This window comes from Schistocerca americana, chromosome 1, assembly GCF_021461395.2.
Source record: "Schistocerca americana isolate TAMUIC-IGC-003095 chromosome 1, iqSchAmer2.1, whole genome shotgun sequence".
Lineage (NCBI taxonomy): Eukaryota > Metazoa > Arthropoda > Insecta > Orthoptera > Acrididae > Schistocerca > Schistocerca americana.
This window is the reverse complement of record NC_060119.1, coordinates 1053754469-1053770330: the sequence shown is the minus strand read 5'-3', so window position 1 is coordinate 1053770330 and position 15862 is coordinate 1053754469.

Here is a 15862-nt window from a genome sequence, read left to right as displayed (position 1 = left end):
GAGGGTATTTCGCCTGTTTCATACATCTTGCTCACCAGATGATAGAGTTTTGTCAGGACTGGCTCTCCCACGGCCGTCAGTAGTTCCAATGGAATATTGTCTACTCCGGGGGCCTTGTTTCGACTCAGGTCTTTCAGTGCTCTGTCAAACTCTTCACGCAGTATCATATCTCCCATTTCATCTTCATCTACATCCTCTTCCATTTCCATAATATTGTCCTCAAGTACATCGCCCTTGTATAGACCCTCTAGATACTCCTTCCACCTTTCTGCTTTCCCTTCTTTGCTTACAACTGGGTTTCCATCTGAGCTCTTGATATTCATACAAGTCGTTCTCTTATCTCCAAAGGTCTCTTTAATTTTCCTGTAGGCGGTATCTATCTTACCCCTAGTGAGATAGGCCTCTACATCCTTACATTTGTCCTCTAGCCATCCCTGCTTAGCCATTTTGCACTTCCTGTCGATCTCATTTTTGAGACGTTTGTATTCCTTTTTGCCTGTTTCACTTACTGCATTTTTATATTTTCTCCTTTCATCAATTAAATTCAATATTTCTTCTGTTACCCAAGGATTTCTACTAGCCCTCGTCTTTTTACCTACTTGATCCTCTGCTGCCTTCACTACTTCATCCCTCAAAGCTACCCATTCTTCTTCTACTGTATTTATTTCCCCCATTCCTGTCAATTGCTCCCTTATGCTCTCCCTGAATCTCTGTACAACCTCTGGTTCTTTTAGTTTATTCAGGTCCCATCTCCTTAAATTCCCACCTTTTTGCAGTTTCTTCAGTTTTAATCTACAGGTCATAACCAATAGATTGTGGTCAGAGTCCACATCTGCCCCTGGAAATGTCTTACAATTTAAAACCTGGTTCCTAAATCTCTGTCTTACCATTATATAATCTATCTGATACCTTTTAGTATCTCCAGGGTTCTTCCATGTATACAACCTTCTTTCATGATTCTTAAACCAAGTGTTAGTTATGATTATGTTGTGCTCTGTGCAAAATTCGACCAGGCGGCTTCCTCTTTCATTTCTGTCCCCCAATCCATATTCACCTACTATGTTTCCTTCTCTCCCTTTTCCTACACTCGAATTCCAGTCACCCATGACTATTAAATTTTCGTCTCCCTTCACAATCTGAATAATTTCTTTTATTTCATCATACATTTCTTCAATTTCTTCGTCATCTGCAGAGCTAGTTGGCATATAAACTTGTACTACTGTAGTAGGCGTGGGCTTCGTACCTATCTTGGCCACAATAATGCGTTCACTATGCTGTTTGTAGTAGCTTACCCGCATTCCTATTTTCCTATTCATTATTAAACCTACTCCTGCATTACCCCTATTTGATTTTGTGTTTATAACCCTGTAGTTACCTGACCAGAAGTCTTGTTCCTCCTGCCACCGAACTTCACTAATTCCCACTATATCTAACTTCAACCTATCCATTTCCCTTTTTAAATTTTCTAACCTACCTGCCCGATTAAGGGATCTGACATTCCACGCTCCGATCCGTAGAACGCCAGTTTTCTTTCTCCTGATAACGACATCCTCTTGAGTAGTCCCCGCCCGGAGATCCGAATGGGGGACTATTTTACCTCCGGAATATTTTACCCAAGAGGACGCCATCATCATGTAATCATACAGTAAAGCTGCATGCCCTCGGGAAAACTTACGGCTGTAGTTTCCCCTTGCTTTCAGCCGTTCGCAGTACCAGCACAGCAAGGCCGTTTTGGTTATTGTTACAAGGCCAGATCAGTCAATCATCCAGACTGTTGCCCTTGCAACTACTGAAAAGGCTGCTGCCCCTCTTCAGGAACCACACGTTTGTCTGGCCTCTCAACAGATACCCCTCCGTTGTGGTTGCACCTACGGTACGGCTATCTGTATCGCTGAGGCACGCAAGCCTCCCCACCAACGGCAAGGTCCATGGTTCATGGGGGGGAGTATTGACAGTTTAGTATATAAATAAACTGTCAAAAATTTACTGAGCTGTAGAATTCATTTTATATAAGCAGCATCCCTTGACACAGCAGAGGAAAGGAAGGTCGCAGTGGAAAAATGTTGTCGGAGCACAGAAATCTTCTTTAAAAGACTCTGAGAGAAAAATGGGGAATCAACTTATTCCGCCTTCCTCACGAAATATTTTGATATGTAAACATATTTGAACTTTTTTGTACTGAAAGAGTGTACTAGAGCGACAGCGACGGTGGAAATGAGTGGAGACAGCGATGGTGGGAGAAAGTGGCAGTGAAAGAGAAAGAGAGATGGATGAAGGCAATAGGAATGAGATCCAAAGAGAGAGGAGATATTGATGGTCAGTGAGAGACAGTGGCAGTAAAAGAGAAAGGTATATGGATGGGGATATAAGCAATGGGAGCAAAACAAAAAAAAAAGGGGACAATGGAATTGTAAAATACAGATGAGTGGAGAACACATTTAGTCTTGTTGAGGTGTTGACCCTTCCAAACCAGCGGACTTTAACACATAGGCATAGGGGAGACCGCATTTTGGACAGAAATTTTAATCATTTGGGTAAGGGGGAAAAAGCGTTCGAGTTTCCTGAATTTTTTAGCTTCCATGGTATGGTGGAAACTGTGACACTGGGAAAGAAAGAGAAAAGGAAACAGTGGCAGTGGGATATATTGTAAATCAATGGGAGAAAAAGGAGATAGTGGATGAGAGACGTATGTAAATAGTGGTAATGAGAGGAAGATGCTGAGTATGAAGGCTTAGTTACAATGAGAAACTGGGTAAAAGGATGTAGAATGTTTTGTGTTAAAATATCGCGAATGTGTTTGCGTGCCAAAGTTGGTGGTGAGGATGATGGGGTGAGTATCGAGGCAGCTTGTTCCCCACTTTTCTGTCAGAATTTTTTTAAAGAGAAACATACTCACCTGTTTTGTGCTCCGACAGGAGCATTTAGCCTCTGGTTTAAATTTAATCATCGTGTAGTCGAATGTTGTTATTACTTCCAGAGTATCGAATACTTTACATTAATTGCATTTTAATTAAAAAACTATCCAGATTAACTAGAGACACCGATTAATGAAGACCGGATGAGCAAGGTTACCTTGTCGTGTCTTAACCACATACCCAGCATGCTCCAAAGCAATGTATGAATAGACGTCTGAGAGATCAAGTTACACTAATGTCTGTAAAGTTTCCACTGCAGTTGTTACAGAGATAACAGCTTGTTATTGCTCCATATGAGACTCCTGAGAATCTCTTGTAACTTCACAGCATTAACTATTAAGAGCATGTAGCATCTAGAAGTTATTGTAGTTCATTATTAGTATTATCACTGTTCTTACTGCGGCTAGGAACTTCGTATAATGGTCGCCTGCTGCTCTGTCGTTTAGGAAAATCATGTGTGGTCGTATTCCCGCTAACAGTCATTAAATCTTGTTCTTCTGCTATGACGTCAGTGACGATCTGTACTGTTAAGTGCACTGTACGTTCTTGAAATAAAGGAACTAATCAGTTAATATTTCACATGAAATACCTGTACGGATTATAAATTAAAGTCCCCGGCAGCGTTTTCCGTCTGTATGCGAAGGCTTATCTCAGGAACCATGGATTTCACTATTAGACAGATCGATGCACGTGGAAGGTTTGTGTACACAACTTATCACCACCACGACAGGTAAGGCGTCTAGTCGTAGAAATGTAGTGCAACACGCCGTTAGTTTTGTATAAAAGCAACACGTGGCCGATAAAGGACAATTAAGTTATGTTTCCCGCTATACAATGGAGAGGTTATATCATTGCTGTTTTCTTCTCGCTACCAAAGTCTACGTCAGATTCTGCTGAGGAGCTGGTATTTGTCATCGTTACGGCTCTTGCAAGAAAAACCTGGAAGGTTAACACCACGCTGGCGGTAAACGCGACAGAAGAACGCGTAACATCGCTGAGGTACCTTCTGGGAACTCATTAAATAACGATGCACTCTTTCCGTTTGCTCTGCCTTCTGATGAAAGCCCAGAACTAAAGAAACTCGGAAACAAGTGCAGCTTACTGATGATAACAGGAATCGAGTGAAAAATTAAATGTCGGACTGTTGCTGGAAACGTGTCAAGTGCTATTTCCTGTAAATCTAGAGACTAACAGCATCGAGCTCTAAATCCACTTTTTCAAATTTCGAATTTCCCTGCTGAAAAGCGTAACTGAAAGTGCTGAAACATTCATTAGCCTTATCCTTCATAAGGAAAAAAAATTTTAAAACTCTTCAGAACTGGCGCAAAGTAAAATACAATAAAACTGAATCTTAGTAAAATTCTCGTAAAGAGGTTGAGACCTATTACTTCTTCACGCTTCGTTACCCTTAGTTATTACTTAATGAGCATAGTTAGATGCAACTGCAGCGAAGCTACGTCGTGTCTACCGCTGAGTGTATCTTCTTCTCTATTGATCTCATCTCTCTGTTGTAAACGATGTAAGCCAAAAGCTACCATATAATTATAAATATATTGCACTATGTTGTGTTTTTTGATTATGATTATGAAGTTGTTCTACCAAGAAGTGACGGATGATTGAGCTAAGAAGCTATGAAATAACGGCTAGATTGGAAAATTAAATACGGGAACAAATTAAGATTCTAGAAGCCATGAATTAAGTATTACACCATTTTATTTGTGGATTATAGTGTCGCTTTTTTCAGTTAAATTCATACATAGGAATGAAAGCACTGTAGTTCCTGTCTTCATCCCTAAGTCGTCTTGTTTCACAAAACCGGTTTTCTGATCCTTTCCGGCGATTTTGCACAAGTAAAAGTGAAATTTTGTAGTTTACGTAATTCTGTAGCGAAACAATGCTTCAAATGGTAAAATTACAGCAGGGAAATAGGACTATGTGAACAGAAAAGGCCGCCTGTTTTGGAGAAATATGTTACCATTTTATACTATTCGCAGTGGATATTTCTCAATTGTCTTCTTCTTCAAATGTTTCCGTTCACCGTCCTATTATTCCTATCCTTACTTTGTTTTCAAATTGTTCTTGTACCTCTAGGTTCATCGTAATTATTCTTTCTGTAGTCTGTTTTAAATCTCCTACTAAGACCTGCTGATAATATACCGATCGACACTGGCATGTAAGAGGTTATAAATAAGGATAATATGAGCATGAAGGTTCTTGCCCCCAGCGTTAATGTAATTAAAATCGTTCTGAATGCACTGTCACATCACTGCATAAAACAGATAAAATGTTAAAATACGCAAAATGGTTCAAATGGCTCTAAGCACTATGGACTTAACATCTGAGGTCATCAGTCCCCTAGACTTAGAACTACTTAAACCTAAGGACATCACACAGATCCATTCCCCAGGCAGGATTCGAACCTGCGACCGTAGCAGCAGCGCGGTTCCGGACTGAAGCGGCTAGAACCGCTCGGCCACAGCGGCCGGCTGTTAAAATACTAAAATAAGCGACGTTACAGAGCAGAAACTGAGTACTGAAGTATTTTATAGTATTACTCTGAAGGACACCCGAAAGATGTTAATAAAAGCGAATGCAATGCCCTACATTTCAATCACACCAATTGTTAAGACAAAACCAGTGTAGATTGAAATTTTCACTCTGCAGCGGAGTGTGGGCTGATATGAAACTTCCTGGCGGATTAAAACTGTGTGCCGGACAGAGACTCGAACTCGGGACCTTGGCCTTTTGCGGGCAAGTGCTCTACTAACCGAGCTACCCAAGCACGGCGCAGGCCCTGTCCTGACAGCTTTACTTCCACCAGTACCTCGTCTCCTACTTTCATATGCTTTCTTCCAGGAGTGCTAGTTCTGCAAGGTTCGCAGGAGAGCTTCTGTGAAATTTGGAAAGTAGGAGACAAGGTACTGGCGGAAGTAAAGCTGTGAGGACGGGGCGTGAGTCATGCTTGGGTAGCTCAGTTGGTGGAGCAATTGCCCGCGAAAGGCAAAGGTACCGAGTTCGAGTCTCGGTCCGGCACACAGTTTTAATCTGCGAGGAAGTTTCAAAACCAATGTAGATTCCATGTTGAACGCTGCGGCGAGAAGCTGGAAGCGAGAATACATTATCCGATCAAAAATATGCACACACTCCCGTGTAATGGGGGATTGACCATTATATATCAAAAGAGGCGACACGCCAGTATAAAACGGGGCGGGGATGTTGTGCTGTTAGTAAAGAAGCAATAATTCAAGACTGGATCGGTCTAGAGAGCTCAGTGACTTCGAACGTGGCTACTTATTGGATGTCACTTGAGAAACAAATCAACCGGGGCCATTTCAACCCTTCTAAAGCTTCCCAAGTCGACTGTTGGTTATGCGATTGTAAAATGGCAGCGCGAAGCAACAACCACAGCTAAACCACGTGTAGTGACGGACAGGGACCGCCGAGTAATGCGGACGCTGCTTATAAAAATTGGCGTTAAATCAGCAGAAGGAATCGCTCGTGAGATCCAAAGCCGCACACCAATACGGCTAGCACAATGACTATACCTAGGTAGTTAATGAGAGTGCGTTACAATGGCCGAGTAGCTCCTCATAAGCCATGCATTTCTGTAGCCAACTCTAAATGGCGCTTGATGTGTAAAGAGAGACGACACCGGACAGAGGATGACTATGAGACGTTGGTTTGTCGACAATAACATCTCTGAAATGGACTATCCTGCTTGGAGTCCCGACCTGAATCCAATGGAACACTTTCGGGCTTGTGAAATTAAATACCTTTAAGCCGTCAATTTCAACTTTATTTTCTTTGGAAACCAGTTTCAACGTTTCACTACGCCCTCTTCAGGCCCCTGACCGACGTGCAGGAAGAATCTACCTCGCTTGTGATCAAAGCAGGGGCCAGCAACACCGGTATCGATAGATATTTGTTGCAGTGATCACTTCAACCATCACCTGCCAACCTGGTCGGTCAGGGGCCTGAGGATGGTGTAGTAAAAACGCTGAAACTGGTTTCCAAATAAAATAAGGTTGAGAATTGACGGCTGAAAGGTATTTAGTTTGACATCTCCTATCGAGCAGCCGAGTTCCGCAACCATCTTTAAAAAGATGGACATACTGAGAGTTTCGGGATTAGTCAGAACATTGACTTTGCTCCAGACCGAAGCGTCCAACAACATTCTCTTCTCTAGTTTCGGCTCTTAAGGAAAAAAATGGCCTACCATTCCCCAAAAGACACCGCATTGAAAGTGTTACCAGACACTAACCAAGTATGGACTGCAGCGACTCAAACTAACTTGGCCAGCCAGTGCCAGGGGCGCGCTCACTGGGGTTAGCTCGGGGAGCGGGCCACAACAGTAGGTTTATATATGAACTGTCACAACTATAATGCTGCAGAGTAGATCAGAATTAGAGTAGAATAATAAAATTGATTAACCTTGTTCATAGTTATGCCAGTACTTGAAAGTTTTTTGTAACAATGCTGCTTTGTTTTCATGTTGTATCACATATAGAGCCACTGATTAGTTAAGGTGATGGGTTTTGTTGTATCATTATATTATACACTGTATTGTATCAATAAAGATTTTTTTAGAAAAAAGTGTTACCAGCAGAGTTAAGGCCGTCAAGAAAGGCAAAGAACGCACACACCCCATACTAAAGTCCAGGAATAGGTATCCAAATACATGCCATCAGAAAGTGTCACCATACAGAAGCGGATAACAGAAACACAGAAAAAGAAGTGGGCTGTCTTAAACTCAAGAATGTGTATATCTCATTCGTTACGCATGCAGGGGAAGGAAGTTTCACGGAACGACTGATCGCGAATTGAATTTGGGAGTTTAAGTTTTGAAAGTAACCCACGTGTCTGTGACATGCATGTGCTTTCGCCCTTTGAGAACGCATCTGACACCTCTGCAGCTTTCTCCTGTAGCACTGTTAAGCAGAATGAGACAGAAGAAGTTGCTTTACTCGAATCAAACGTGATGACTTACACTGTCGTGCCTGGGACTGCATGGTACAATGAGGTTCTTTGCAGCTGCGGTGGGAATTTTGTAGTCTGCGTCGTCGTTTACTCGGGTTGCGGACCGTGAAACGGCGAATGCCTTTACATCATTACTTCACTTTTTTGCACGATGTATCTGAAAGCGGAAAAAAGTGTATCTGTCAGAAGGAAAATCGAAAACACTGTTCCTGTAGAGAATCTGAACATGAAGCTTCAGTTTCTCCTGTCATCCCCTTTTATAATGAGATTTTCACTCTGCAGCGGAGTGTGCGCTGATATGAAACTTCCTGGCAGATTAAATCTGTGTGCTCGACCGAGACTCGAACTCAGGACCTTTGCCTTTCGCGGGCAAGTGCTCTACCAACTGAGCTACCGAAGCACGACTCACACCCGGTACTCACAGCTTTACTTCTGCCAGTACCTTGTCTCCTACTTTCCAAACTTCACAGAAGCTCTCCTTTCTTTCAGGAGTGCTAGTTCTGCCAGGTTCGCAGGAGAGCTTCTGTAAAGTTTGGAAGGTAGGAGACGAGGTACTGGCACAAGTAAAGCTGTGAGTACGGGGCGTGAATCGTGCTTCGGTAGCTCAGTTAGTAGAGCACTTGCCCGCGAAAGGCAAAGGTCCCGAGTTCGAGTCTCGGTCGGGCACACAGTTTTAATCTCCCTTTTATAATGGTTGAAACTGAACTCCACCGAGAAAATTTCGCCAGTTTTTCGGCGATATTTTGTGAGTATTTTGGTGCAAAGGACCAGAGGCCTCCGGCGGCTGGCTACAGAGTAATTGCATGTCGATCAAATTCTTCATCCTATTTATCTTTGCATCTGGAGGGCAAAAGAAAGGTACCTTCCTCATCGACACTGGTTATCTCTCAAACATTAATCAGCCCAGTCGTTACTTACGGTACGCACAGGTCAAGAAGTTGGACGCTGACAGATACCGAGAATCCTCTTTGCAAATTTTCGACAGGAAAATATCACGGAAATTATATGTAACTAACAAATGGCGTCCACTCCAGAATCTTCTTCTTCTTTTTCTTGTGCTTCAGTTCCGCATCGGCGTAGCGTCGTCATGGTACAATTAATGTAATGGTTGGCAGGATGCTGTCCCTGTCGCCACCACATAACCCTGGGATGAAATATGTGTGCCACAACTGTCTGCGTGTAGTGTTAGTCATGAGAAAATGAACGAAAGTTCTCTAATTATTTGCGAACCGTGGAACTGAATTGGGACCTGGGCACCAGCCCGGTATTCATTTGGTGGGATGTGAGAAACAGCCTAAAAACTACATGCAGGCTGGTGAACACACCGACCCCCTTTGGCCCTTTGATAAGCCGCCGCACGATGTCGATCCGGGGCCGGCGCACCTCTCCGTCCAGAAAGCCGCACTTCAGCGCGAACGGCTATCTCGACGGTTCGTCTACACCAAAATGATGAGATGAATGACGTTTTAGAGAATGAAGGCTTCGTCATACTGTAAAATGACGGAAACTGGGAGCGCTATGCCATCTACAATGAATGGAAGGTTACAAAAACGAACTGTCGAAGATGATACTGTCTAATACAAAAATGGTAGCATTGAATAGACATGATTAAATGATGTTAGAATGAATGTGGAAGTAATGCAATAGTATGGCTGGGAAGAAAAAGCTAGTGACCAGCAGTACGGAGGAAAATTGTGAACGAAACCCAGAAACATCACGTAGCATAAACATAGAAAACTGCAACCAGTCACTTTTTTTTTTTTTTAATGTACGTTTATTCCATTGACTGGTTTTCGTACCTTTTCAGGCTCACCTTCAGACGGTGCTCATAGAAGTTAAATCGTTATTTCCGTAGTAGGGATGCTGAGTACTGCCTTGCAACAAAGTCGCCCGTAATCTCGGAAGCCACTGTCCAGCACCATGTTAGGGCAATAAAAACGTAACTTCCATGTGCACTAACTGAAGATGAGCATGAAAAGGTTCGCGAAGTAATTAATGGAATAAGCGAGCATTTCAAAAAAAGTGACTCGTGGCAGTTTTCGGTTTTCATAAGGGAAAGCACTAACTATCTACACTCGGATGACTTGTTTATAATGTGTAATGATGTACACCAACCTTGTTCGGGAATCAGTTTACCTGTTAGCGAAAACCGTGTCAAAATTTCTACAACAGATCTTGAGATTATCCGTAACATACACGCAGAAAAATAATTTATAGTATGTAAAGATACACAGTCACGGGTTCTAAAACGTCTGTGATGAATAAGCTTAATCCATAATGTAGTAGCTCTTGATAACAAGCCTCTGGCCGATCTTATCCATCAGATCCCTATCCATTACATCCGCGTTATGTGTCGAGCTGCCACATGTTATCAGGAATGTTACCAAGGTTGAACATGGGTCAGCGTATTGCTCCGATAAACTCATAGTTATTCGGTTTCAGACACTACGCAAGAAACACGTGAGAAAACTACCAAACGATGCTCATAAAAGTAAACAGAATGCACTCGGGCTGTGTTTTAACCCCCAGGACAGTGTGTAACAATGAGTGCATCGTATAACGGGTACAGTTCACCACACCAGCGACACACGCGTACCAAGATATTCGAGGTTTTTAAGGAACAATGCTCTGATGAACCAACGAAAATTTCTCTGTAATAATTACTCAGTATCAGAGAGGTTCGAGTACAGACCAACTGAAAAAAGCATCGCATGGTTCGAGAGACAAATTTGTCGTATGACTGAAAGGAGAGCAAGAAAAGAGAGTGGTAAGATTTTCTAGACTATTGTATTGTATTGTATGTTAACCGGGTGCCCAGAAACGACGGAGAGGCTCCGTCCCCGACGCAGCCGCAGTGCTCCACAACCCCACGACGACTACCACAGTCCACTTCACCCCTCCGCCTCCCCACACCTAACCACTCTTTCATGTTATTGTGCAGTTCGGCCCCTGGTGGACCCCCCCCCCCTCCCCCCCCCCTCCCCCCCCCCCCCCCCCCCCCCCAGGGAACGTCTCACACGAGACGAGTGTAACGCCTATGTTTGCGTGGTAGAGTAATGGTGGTGTACGCGTACGTGGAGAACTTATTTGCGCAGCAATCGCCGACATAGTGTAGCTAAGGCTGAATAAGAGGAAACAGCCCGCATTCGTCGGAGCAGATGGAAAACCTCCTAAAAACCATCCACAGACTGGCCGGCTCACCGGACTTCAACACAAGCCCGCCGGGCGGATTCGTGCCGGGGACCAGGCGCTCCTTCTCCATCTGGGAAGCCATCAGTTAGAACGCACGGCTAACCGGACGGGCTTTCAAGACTAAGTATGTTATTTTATTAAATCTGTCAACTCAGTGAAGACTATTAGGACGATTTCACAGAAGTGCACAAGATATCCCTTTATTCCTATTCCAGGAACAAAAGTCGTGAGACAGGATCGAGAGCCATAACCCGGTAATGTCCGAAAAAATCGAAGATGCATGATCAGCCATATTAAAGATTGTGCTTAACTTCAAGTTTTGCAGCAACGTAGTCTGCATCGCTTTCACAATACGCAGCCCTGGGATTTGATCAGGTGAACGTACTGGGCACTTGTCAGTTTACGAGACCGGAGCCGCTGCATCTCAGTCAAGCAGCTCCTCAGTTTGCCTCACAAGGGCTAAGGGCAGCCCGCTTGCCAGCAGCGCTCGGCAGACCGGACGGTCACCCATCCAAATGCTAGTCCAGACCGACAGCGCTTAACATCGGTGATCTGACTGGAACCGGTGTGACCACTGCGGCAAGGCCGTTGGCACTGGTAGAACAACAAGACAATAAATGAAAAACACAATGTTGTGTATTTCCTAAAACAAAATGAATTAACCCGTAGAATATACGCAATATCGTGCTTTTTTATATATTAATATTATTTCAGGCTGGGGTAAGAACAATGAAGTGAAATGGGGAACGTTATGGAAGTGCAGTCCATGTTCTTTTTTTTTTTTTTTGAGGCTTGCAGTGTCTGTGATAAGTGGTTTTTGTGTGGATTATTTTGTTGATGTGGTATGTGAGGATGTTGGTTGGTCAGAGGAAAAAAATGTTCAAATGGGTGTGAAATCTTATGAGACTTAACTGCTAAGGTCATCAGTCCCTAACCTTACACACTACTTAACCTAAATTATCCTAAGGACAAACACACACACCCACGCCCGAGGGAGGACTCGAAGCGCCTCCAGGACCAGGCGCACAGTCCATGACTGCAGCGCCTTAGTGCGCTCGGCTAATCCTGCGCGGCTTGGTCAAAGGGACTGGATATGTGACGTGCTACTGAGAGTGGGGTCAGATGGATAAGATGATGAAGCTAACGGAGTTGGAGATGGTGCTGATATTGCAGTTGTGACTACAGCATACGATATACTGGCACAGGTAGCATAGCTGCTGCCTATCTGAGAATGTCAGTGGCACTAGAAGAAATAACTGGTGAAATAACTGAATGTTTATATGATAGGTAAACGACAATGGAGGCTGTCCTGGTGATGTGGTAGAAGAGAAACGTGTGAAGGGCAGATGGGAAAATGAATATTGGGTAAAGATATATGTGGTTATGTGGTGGAGTAAAGAGGGTGTAGATAACGGGTGTACAAACATCGATATCATAGAATAAATTTCTTTTATTTCCGTCAATGACCGCAAAACTTTTTGTCCGTAGAGTACCTGTTTCGTTCAGCAGTGATCATCTTCAGATATGCAGGAAAATGAAATACTATTAATGGACAAATAGCTTCTTCAAACAATAAAACATGCCATAACAAAAAAGTATTGCTTTCACGGGTAAGGAAACATGAGTTCAAAGGACGGCGAGGCATACCTGTTTTTTTTGTAATGGAATATTTTGGTTCAAATGGCTCTGAGCACTATGGGACTCAACTGCTGAGGTCATTAGTCCCCTAGAACTTAGAACTAATTAAACCTAACTAACCTAAGGACATCACAAACATCCATGCCCGAGGCAGGATTCGAACCTGCGACCGTAGCGGTCTTGCGGTTCCAGACTGCAGCGCCTTTAACCGCACGGCCACTTCGGCCGGCTGGAATATTTTATTGAAACTTCCTGGCAGATTAAAACTGTGTGCCGGGCCGAGACTCGAAATCGGGACCTTTGCCTTTTGCTGGCAAGTGCTCTAGCAACTGAGCTGCCCAACAACGACCCAAGGCCCGTCCCCACATTTGTACTTCTGCCAGTACCTCGAGTCTCGGTCTGGCACACAGTTTTAATCTGCCAGGAAGTTTCATATCAGCGCACACTCCGCTGCAGAGTGAAAATCTCAGTCTGGAATGTTTTATTGTTTAAGATATATAATTAGTCCACTAGCTGTATTTCAGTTTACTGCAGATCTGAAGATGGTCATTGGTGAACGAAATCAGTAGCCTAAGAACCAAAAGTTTTGTGATCGTTGACGGAAATAAAAGAAATTTATTCTACACTTCCTGGACCACCGTTTTAATCCTCGACCAGGCCGTAGATTGTGAAACATTGATATCAGTTGATAATTAGATGTAGATTTAGGGATTGTTGAAAGAACAGTTGGCGACTATTAGGAGAAGATATCAGGCAGTGTCATTGACGATGGTTGACGATGGTAGAGGAATACGCACAAGACGTTGTGGAGGTGATGTTTTATGTAATATGTAACGGCAGCGACCTCCATCAAGATGACAGATGACGACGGCGGTGCGGATGGTATGTGATGATGGCGACCGAGACAGTTGCGATGAAGAGCGCGGGATGCAGCGCTGACTATAGTTATGCACTAAGGTCGTGGATCTTTCACTGAAACACCGAGATAGTAGCCCAGGCTAGTCACTCCACGAGTGAATCAGGCATTCCAACCCTCGGATGCTGTGTTCAATTTCATATGAAATATTCATTAGTACCGCCTCGGACATTCTTAACGAAGCAGATACCAGTGAGGAGAGCAGAAGAGAATTAATATTCCAGCAGAATGCGCGCAACAGCTCAGTCGAGCAGCAAAATATGTGTGTCATGCATTCTTGTTTCGTTTTGAAGTGTTTATTTGGACGGAAATCGGGGTGTTTACACACGGAACGCCACTTCAAAGGGCGAGCCTCTGGTGCCGCTGATTGTGGACTAATTCCGGGAATCCGGCGCTACGGGGCGCTTTTTTAAAATGTTGCCTGGCCGCGACGTAGGGTGTGCCAACCTGGCCGCCACTGCCAGCGCTAAACGGGGCGTTTCCGGTGACATATTCGGACATAAACCGGCGTGAAACCCCGATATATCGGGAGAGCGCGTGCCAGCGCATTCCGTTGATTACACGCGAAATCAATTACTCTCTTCCAATTTGCGACTCCCCTCTGGTAAATAAATTCGCTGCCGCCGGCAACGGATTTTAATCTACTTGCGATTTCTTTCTGTACGGCCGAATAATTTTTTGGAAATGAGGCGTGCTAACATGCCGAAGCGTCCGGGACCGGGACGCGACGGGATTAGCTCGCAGAGCTGGAGGAGCGGTCCCGCTCCGGGCGCTAATCAATCGGATTGTCGGTGCGCCTGGCCCCGCGTGAGACGCACTTCCAGATTAATGCGCGCCCCGCGCATCGGCCGGCTCATCTTGTATTTCTCTTCACGTTTCTCCAAACTTCAATTTTTAGTGAATTTAGCGTTCCGTACACTCGTTACTTTGGCGCTTGTCTACTTCAGGAATTCCCTGACGCTGAGCCTGATGGAGCTGCGGTACGAACTGTCGACTTAGGATTGATGTACCGGGTGATCAAAAAGTCAGTATAAATTTGAAAACTTAATAAACCACGGAATAATGTAGATAGAGAGGTAAAAATTGACACACATGCTTGGAATGACATGGAGTTTTATTAGGATGGCGCTCCACCCCATATTGCTAGACGCGTGAAAGATCTCTTGCGCGCGTCGTTTGGTGATGATCGTGTGCTCAGCCGCCACTTTCGTCATGATGGCCTCCCAGGTCCCCAGACCTCAGTCCGTGCGATTATTGGCTTTGTGGTTACCTGAAGTCACAAGTGTATCGTGATCGACCGACATCTCTAGGGATGCTGAAGGACAACATCCGACGCCAATGCCTCACCATAACCCCGAACATACTTTACAGTGCTGTTGACAACATTATTCCCCGACTACAGCTATTGCTGAGGAATAATGGTGGACATATTGAGCATTTCCTGTAAAGAACATCATCTTTGCTTTGTCTTACTTTGTTATGCTAATTATTGCTGTTCTGACCAGATGAAGCGCCATCTGTCGGACATTTTTTGAACTTTTGTATTTTTTTGGTTCTAATAAAACCCCATGTCATTCCAAGCATGTGTGTCAATTTGTACCTCTCTATCTACATTATTCCGTGATTTATTCAGTTTTCAAATTTATACTGACTTTCTGATAACCCGGTAGATTTGGTGCACGGTATTTCCGATTTATATCTGTTCTTGTAATTATTGTGTAAATGATGGAATTGCTCCTACAGGAATATCAAACGATATTAGTTGTCAGCACAAAAATTTCATGTGGAATAGCCAGCCTAAGTCCAAGTGAATAAAATACTCAAGGTTCAAAAGCAAAACAAATTTTCGCAATAAATAGACAATCAACACACAGTTCAGGAAAAACTGATTCAAAAATACAGACTAGCATTAATAGAAGTCTTACAGATAACAAAGCCTTTGTTAAAGCAGATAAAAGTAATGCTACAGTAGTTCTATATGAAGAAATTACGTCAATAAAACATAATAATTCTTTCATGAAAATAACATAAAAGAACCGAAGACTGATCGCACACCTCAGATTAGAAAATTAATTAAAAATTCCAACTACCTTCTATCCGATGCTGATGTCGACATAGCTTAGTCACGAACTCCATACCACCTACACTAAGATCTCACCCAAAGATTCATAAACTAAATTGCCCAATACGTCCAGTACATCCCACTGTTAATTCAAGGAGCAGT